We start from the raw sequence: 8,868 nt of genomic DNA, 5'->3' as shown, positions 1-8,868 counted from the left end.
GCTCTCTTCATTTCTCCAATAAGGAAACAGGTTTAGTAACTCCCAGAAGTTCACTAGCTAATAACTGACAGAACCACAGTCACATCCAAGTCCTTTTGTCTCCAAATATCTGTGCTTTTCCCACTACTTATCCTATATGACTTTGTTTCCAAATATTTTTACGTAAACCAACCAGGAAATAAACTTTAAAAATCATAACCATCAAGCACTTATTGAGCACTTTAATGTCCAAGAAACAGGTTGGAATGGAAATAGAGACTGTTACAACGTACTGAGCACTTAACACGTGGCAAGCATTGTGTTATCCCGTTTAACAGTCCTATGGAAGAGGAAATAGTATGACCCCTTTTTACAAATAAAGAGTGTGAGTCTTGGAGCAGTTAAATAAGTGTCTCTAGAGAGGTGTGCTTAGATTATAAAAGAGAAGAGTTATTAGAGTGAGATGGGTGGACATGGGCAGGGGGCTGTTTCAGGTGTACGGTTTCAGTTTGGGATCTTTGTCGTCCTCAGCATTGACATTTAGTATTTACCAGCTCACCTGGGAATATGAGCAATTGGCCAAAACTTCTTTTTTTTTCAGGAGTGCCTATTCATTTATTTGTTTTCAGCTTTAAAATGTGTGATTGACAAGTAAATATCGTAAGTATTTAAGGTGTACAATGTGATGGTTTGATATAAGGAAGGTACACCTGCACAGGGGAAGCTTAAATTCTATCAAGAATTTTCTCCAGAAATTTTCTCCTTCCTTCTTACCTCCCTCGCTTCTTCCTTCCCTTGCTCCTTCCTTCATTTCTCCATTCCTTTCTTCTTCCATCCCTCCCACCCCTCCTCCCTTCCTTCTTTCCTTTCTCCCTTCCTCTCTTCGTAGATAGATAGATAGAATTTGATATTTGGGACTTAAGGAAATTCCAGTTTAAAACAGCTTGTGTCTGATTACTTGTTTGACCACTTACTGAAATGTGACATTAGCATGTAATGCCTGAGGTTAGTTTCATTTGAAATTAGTCCTTGAACACTAAACATTCTTCATATTTGTTCCTGAAAAGCTAAAGGAAGACAATTCATGAGGCTTGTGTGCAGGGTTATTTGCAAATGTTTGCCTCAAACATTCTAGCTAACCTGCCACTTTTGGTCATAGCTGGGTAGCTCCTATATGACAAACGTCTTTAGAAATAACAACATAAAGTCTGGAAAGAATATAAGAAACAATTACCTGAAGGCATTACCAAAATGGGCAGAATCTGTGGGGGGATTGACACTAGGAAAAAGGAAATGGCGCTGAGTGAGTTTCCTGTTTTTATGGCAAGCCACAGTATTACTGGCTTGAAGAATTAAAGAACAGAGCAATTACAGGAAAAGAGGAGAGTCCCTGGATGAATAGAACAGAGAGACAGAGCCATAAACTCTGTGTATAAACTTTTGATCAAGTCTCTGGCTGATCTCTAAACTATACATGCATAGTTTAGGTACAAACTCCTAACAGTTCATCCAAAGCTCAAAGAACTGAACTAAAATTTCAGCTGCTGCCCACAGCAGGGAGACAAAATTTTGCAGCTGTGTTCAGCCAAGTTAACTGATAAAACTAACAAATAAAAATCATTACTCCTCAGAGGAATATAACACTATCAAGAGTCTAAACAATGTATTATTCACAATTTCCAGGTACAACTCAAAATTATTTGACATTTAAAGAAACAGGAAAATGTGACTTGTAGTTAAGAGACAATCAGTGGAACTGACTCTGAGATAACACAGATTTTGGAATTATTGGACAACAATTTAAAACCAGCTATTATCCTCATAATCTAAAAGACAGAAAAACCAGCAAAAAATAGAAACCATAAAATTCAAATGGAAATTTTATAACTGAAAAATGTATTATATGCAATAAAAGTCACTGGATAGGTTTAACATCAGTCAATTCCAAGATAAATCAACAGAAATGTTTCAACATGAAAAACAGTGATAAAAAAGATTTATCAGAACAAAGCCTCAGAGAGTTGTGAGACAATATCAAAAGGTTTAATATATATGTAATTGAAGTCTCAGAAGGAAAGGAGAGCTATACTAGGACATAAAATATTGTGAAGAAATAATGGCTGAAATTTTTTCCAAATTTGGTGAAAGACACAAAATTACATATTCAAGAAACTCAACCAATACCTAGCAAGATAAATAAAAAGAAAACCGTATCTAAGGATATCATGGGCAAATTTATGAAAACTGAAAGAGAATAACCTGAAGGAGGCCAGATAAAAATGACACATAGGGCTTCCCTGGTGGCGCAGTGGTTGAGAATCTGCCTGCCAATGCAGGGGACACGGGTTTGAGCCCTGGTCTGGGAAGATCCCACATGCCGCGGAGCAACTAAGCCCGTGTGCCACAACTACTGAGCCTGCGCATCTGGAGCCTGTGCCCCGCAACAAGAGAGGCCCCCACAGTGAAAGGCCCGCGCACCGCGATGAAGAGTGGCCCCCACTTGCCTCAACTAGAGAAAGCCCTCGCACAGAAACGAAGACCCAACGCAACCATAAATAAATAAATAAATAAATTAAAAAAAAAAAAAAAAGAAGCCTTACTTCAAAAAAAAAAAAAAAAAAAAATGACACATAGCTACAGAGGAATGATGATTGGAGTGACCATTGACTTCTCATAAAAAATGATGGAGATCAGAAGATAGTAGAAGAACATTTTAAAAGCACTGGGAAAAAGGCCAATCCAGAATTTTATATCTACCAAAAATATCCTTCAAAAATTAAGGCAAAAAAATGACATTTTCTGATAAAAGAAAACTAAGAGAATTTATTGGTAGCACACCTATGCTACAAGAAATGCAAGAGAAAATTCTCAGACTAAAGGAAAATGATGTCAGATAGAAACATTAACTTTTGGGAAATAATGAAGAGAACTGAAAATGGTGAATATGGGAATAACAATAAAACACTCTTCCCTTTACATTCTTTAAAAGTTTATGTGACTGACCCCCAAATTATAACATTGTAATATGCAGTTAGTAATGTATGCTCTGTATCATAGAGTTAGTAACCTAACTGTATCATAAAACATGTGGGAGGGATAATTTTATCTTTACAATTGTATACATTTTGCATGAAGATACAACACTAACTCACAGTAAACTGAAATGCTAAGGATGTCTGTTGTAGTCCATAGTGAACACTGAAAAATAATGCAAAGAAGTATAAGTCATATCTTAAAAAAAAATCATTGCCAAGACCAGTGTCAAGGAGATTTTCCCTTGTTTTCTTCTAGGTGTTTTACGGTTTCAGGTCATACATTTAAGCCTTTAATCCACTTTGACTTAATTTTTGTGAGTGGTATAAGGATCCAATTTTGCTCTTTTGCATGTGTATATCTAGTTTTCCCAGCACCATTTATTGAAGAGACTATCCTTTCTCTATTGAGTATTCTTGGCTCTTTTAAAATATTAGTTGACTGTATATGCATAGGTTTATATCTTTCCTTTCAGTTCTGTTCCATTGGTCTATGTGTCTATTTTTATGCCAGCACCATACTGTTTTGATTACTCTAGCTTTGTAATATAGTTTGAAGTCAGAAAATATGATGCCTTTAGTTTTGTTCTTCTTTATCAGAATTGCTTTGGTTATTGGGAGCCTTTTATGGTCCCATATGAATTTGGGGATTATTTTTTCTATCTCTATAAAAGATGCCATTGGAATTTTGATAATTGCATTGAATCTGTGACTTTGGATAGTACAGATATTTTAACAATATTCTTTTAATCCATGAACATAGGATATCTTTCCATTTATTTGTGTCTTTTTCTGTTTCTTTCATCAATTTCTTATAATTTTCAGTGTACATATCTCTCACCTTCTTGGTTAAATTTATTCCTAAGTATTTAATTGTTTTTGAAGCTATTGTAAGTGGGATTGTTTTCTTTATTCCTTTTTGCAGGTAGTTCACTGTTAGTGTATTGAAACACAACTGATTTTTGTATTTTGATGTCTGTGCCTTTGAAGGAGCAAACATCTCTTCCAGTCTTTACAGATTGGTTTTGGCAGGTTAAGTCCTTCTGTCAGTTCCCTGGGCTGACAGGATTACCTCTGGAATTGTAGTCATGCTAGACTGGAGCTAGTTTTGATGCTGCCACTAGGTCTACAGTGGGGTCTGCCGTTAGCAGGCTTGTTACAAAGGATAGGGGTAGGCATGGATCCTTTCTGGTCTCTGGGTGGATGAGACTGCCTCAAAGACCTTGTTCAGTAGGGTGATACAGGGACAAGTGTCCGCTTCACGGTCCCTAGTTGGGTCCTCAGTCAGTGGGCCTATTACCAGGTGCACAGACAGGTGTGGCTCCTGCCAGGTCCCTGGGAGGGCACCTGTCTAATCACTGAATGTGTCCCTGGGTGGTCAGGACTGGCCCTGGACTGTGGCTGAGAGGGGCCAGAACCAAGCCACGGGTCTGTTTCAGGTTGCACAAGCCAAAATTGAGGTCTGCAGACCTGACTCTGAGGCATGGATGGGCGTGTCTCCCACCAGTTCCCTGGGTGGGCTGGACTATTCCTTGACTGTGGGTGGTGGGGCTGAGGTGGGCTGGACTGCTCCCTGACTGTGGATGGAGGGGCTGGAGCCATGTACAGGGCCTTTTCAGGATCTCTGGGGGGACACAGACAGGTGTGTCCTTTATCAGGTCCCTATGCCAGCAGGACCACTTGCAGACTATGGCTGGGATGGTCAGAAGCCCCATTAAGGGGAAAATTTCAGAATCTACAGTCTGGCTGAGTTTGCTGGGTTTGCCTCCAGAGGTTCCTGGACCATAGCTGAGAGGGGCTAGAGCTGGTTCATGGGCCACTTCAAGTCAACAGCTGGGACCAAGTTCTGTATGCTTATTATCCAATGCACAGGTGAGTGTGACTCCTTCTCAGTCCCTTGGTATATGGTGCTGGTGACAGGACCAAGCCAAATGGGCTGTGGCTGAGTCCTCAGGAATATGGAGTTGTTTCTAGGTCTGTAGCCAGGACCACAGTTGGTGAGTCAGCCACCTGGGTGCTAGCCTCAAAATGGCTCTCCTCGGTCTCGGACTATACCAGTGCTTCACCGTCTCCTACCTGGATTACAAAGCTCCCACAAAGGCACTTTTGTCCATAGATGGATGCCAAATTATTGTTGTTCAGAGGTGATAAAGGAGAGGACACCCTATTTAGCCATCTTGCTTTCATCACTCTCCACAACCTTGGTTTTCTGATCCAACTTTTTTATGGCATATTAGTCAGGTTTCTCCACAGAAACAGAACCAATAAAATATATATATATAGAGAGATTTATTATAAGGAATTGGCTCAAGTAATTATGGAAAATGACAAGTCCAAACCTGCAGTGTTAGCCAGCAGGCTCAAGACCCAGGAGAGCTGATGGTACAGATGAACTCCATAGACCATCTGGTGGAGAATTCCTTCTTGTTCCAGGAAGCTGGTCTCCTTGTTCTATCAGGTCTTCAACTGATTGAATGAGGTCCACCCACATGATGGAGGGCAATCTGCTTACTTAAAGTTCACCAGTTTAAGTGTTAATCATATCCAAGAACACCTCCAAGTTGACACATAAAATTAACCATCACATATGTCTACTTATACTTCACTGTTTTCAAGAGTCTTGATGTTACCTGGTAACAATATTTGCTTTATTCCAAAGTCTGCTGGCGGTGGAAAGGAAGACATCTGAGGCCAGGCAGTGCTGAGTTTATATCCTGACTCTGTGAGACTTTAGGCAAGTTTATTAATTAAGCTCTCTGAAACTCATTTGCTTTATCGGTATGATTAAAATAAAAATGTCCTTGAGGCATATAGTTGCTAAAAAGATGAAAATATTACACACCTAACAGAATGTCTGGTACATGGAATGTATTTAAATAAATATTAAATCTTTTCCTTCCTTATTCTCAATTTTCTATAGTTTTCATATGCCAAGGATATTATCTTTAGATACTTTGTCTTATTCAGGGAGTCATTAGCTGTAAACTAGCAAAAACCTGCCGAAATTAGCTCAACTAAAAAGAAAAGTGGGGGGAGTGAGGATTATTAATGTTGTAAGAGGCACTCTTACATAGTTCTTTAAAAAGGAAATTAGAATCAGCTGAGCCTCGCTGGGAAGGAGCTGGGAACTGGGCTCCGCATCCGTGGTGTCTGCCCCATTCATTTCTCTGTGGAGTTGCTTCCTCTCATTTCCACTTCACTCATCATTTCTACTCCTCCTTCAGTTTGGTCTGCATCTAGTTTTGATCAGAACTGACTCTGCTCCAGCTTGGTGTGATGTTAGTTCTCTCAAGAGTGAGAATTTGATTGGCTGTAGGCCACCCAATAGACTTCCTGACACCAATGCAAGTATCCATCCTGGTCCAATCAGGGGGTATGACACGGTACAAGCATGGTCACTTAGTTTTGCCTGTCAGGGAAGACAGTGATAGAAAAGAGACTTCTATAGGGAAAAGCACTCCCAAAACATGTTGACCATTGCTCCCTCACTTTCCACGTATCAAATTCTGCATTTTTTTTTTTTTTTTTTTGCGTTTTTTTAAATTTCAGAGCTAGGCACTCTTTGCTCTCTCAGAGAGGTTTTCTTCTCCCAGTGCTTCCTCCAGGGAAGAAAATTCTGTTTTCCCAAGAAAACTATGTTTTGTTTCCCCAAGCTGAGATAACTCCAGTTTATTCACCCTCTTTTTAATAAGACATCTTAAAAAACTGTTTGAGCTGACATTCTCCCAAGAGACAGAGTCTGTGGGCTTACTTTCTTACTTATTGCCATGCCACTTAATTTAATTATGTCATCTTGTCATTGCTACACATAATGTCAGGGGGCCCTGGGAAATCGGGCCATGCTGAATACTTTGCATTCCAAGTATCTCATTCTCTTCTCATCAAATTGTACTTATCTTCACCTTGATGCTATTTATACAAAACGACCATCCCAAGATAGTTATGCCCACATGGTCAAAACCAAATGGAGACTTAAGGTATTATCTGATCAATTTTACCAATTTTGACAACTGGTTAAGATAATTAGAGCAGGAGGAAAAAGATCTCTTTTTCTCAAAGTTTTGTCTTCTGGTCTAAATTGTTCATGTCACAGCTTTGTATCTTCTCTTTGCTTGATGGCTACACCTACGTTTTCTCAAGTCACAAAGCTTATTATCCAGGCAGCTTAGTAAATTTTCAGCTTTAGCCACCGTTTTTCCTGGGAAGAAAATTTTCATGGGTAAAATTATTCATTTGAGACGTATACAAGGCCAAAATTGACTCTGGCATTTTACTTTATGAGACCAAAGTTTGCATACAAAAGATCTACATACTATGCAAATGTATTTTTAGTTTTTCTATGTAGCCTTCGTAAAGCTTGGCAACTCCTTCCCCAAAGCCCTTAAATAATGTACTTGAATTTGAGATAGGTTAATTCAATAAAAGCTTTACTTTCTTTTCTGAAGGCACCTGAGTGACCAAATGCTGGTGTGTTATTGACACTGCCATAAAACAGTGTAATCTCACTCATTTATCAGTTTTTGCTCAGGAGGACCTGAAGCTGAGCTCATTTAGAAGCTGAATTATCTCTGGCCCTCAGAGCCAGATGGCAAGTTCCTGTGAAGGTGGGGAAATATTGCTTCCAGGAATTATTGGAAAGTAATCTCCACACCTGCCATAGCCTATGGAGCAGACTGATAAAAACAGAACATGCTACATTCCTCCCACCAACCCACAGCCCCAGACACTCCACAGCCAGAACCAAAGTCAGCGCGAAATGTAGAAGTGATCGCCCCCTGTGCTCACCAGTCCCATTTGACCCAAACTCTCACAAATACTAACTCTATATTTTCAAAAAGAAAAATTGGATTAGCTATCGCTTTCCATCCAGGTGCTTAAATAAGTCTTTTCTTCTTCTTGTCGTTATGAAACGGCATATGGTCCAAGACAGAGAAGAATGGGAAACACTCATGGGTATGTTTACCAGAGTATTACTAAAGGGAAGGAATTACTTTGCTTCAAAGGTGGAGATTTACAATACCTGTATAATGTTTCTAAAGGGGATAATGAAAGGTTTGGCCAGAGTTCTACTTCTTATACTTATGGGGTTTTTTGACTTGTATGTATATGTTAAACACACACACAAAATATATCTGTAATATATGTATCCCATATATCCTGCCTACCTCCTGGGGTTATCAAGAGAGTGATTCAATACTTACCTGGCAGGGGAAATACCGTGATCACGAAGGTGGTTTTCCCAGGGCGAGACTTATTCATTGCACTCCGGATGTGCTGAACCCTGCAATATCCCCAAACGTGGTAAACTCGACTACATAATTTGTGGTAGTGCGGGACTGCGTTCGCGCTTTCCCCTGTAAAGAAAAAAAAGAGAGAGAGAGAGAGTGATTCGTTCATTTTCTCACTTAATAACTGTGTTTGGTTGAAGGGATCCCAAAATGGAGAAGGCATGTTCTAGTTTCTAAAGGAATCCATCTTGGAGAAAGGATTAAATTATGTAATGATATGGATAGTAACTCATGGTGTTTAAGAAAGTTGTCATTGTGCTAATATGTTTTCATAATTGTGGACCTTTTATTTTCATCCAGAACTGCTAAATATAGGTGCTTTCAAAATTATTGGAGCAGGATGATTTATAGCAAAGACATATGCTGTGTTGGCATTTTCATAGTTCTATCTATTAGAATCTTATCATTTTAACAGGAATGCTTCTTACTATTTTCCTTTGGCTGTATTAAATTAATCAGAAAAAAGTGTTAGAGATTTTAAAGTCAGCCAGACCTGCAGCTGACTCTTGGTTTTACCAATAAGTCACTGAGTGACCTTGGGAAAAAAAATCACATAAACTCTCTGACCT

General features: G+C 39.2%; 1 non-coding gene across 1 annotated transcript; it reads left to right on the top strand.

The window, feature by feature from the left end:
* Positions 1 to 8,204: 8,204 nt before the first annotated feature.
* Positions 8,205 to 8,368, top strand: LOC137776033 (U1 spliceosomal RNA). The gene has a single exon (XR_011076155.1). It is a non-coding gene; the product is annotated as a U1 spliceosomal RNA (small nuclear RNA).
* Positions 8,369 to 8,868: the final 500 nt, after the last annotated feature.

This window comes from Eschrichtius robustus, chromosome 13 (assembly GCF_028021215.1).
Source record: "Eschrichtius robustus isolate mEscRob2 chromosome 13, mEscRob2.pri, whole genome shotgun sequence".
Taxonomy (NCBI): domain Eukaryota; kingdom Metazoa; phylum Chordata; class Mammalia; order Artiodactyla; family Eschrichtiidae; genus Eschrichtius; species Eschrichtius robustus.
This window is presented reverse-complemented; position numbering and strand designations above follow the sequence as displayed.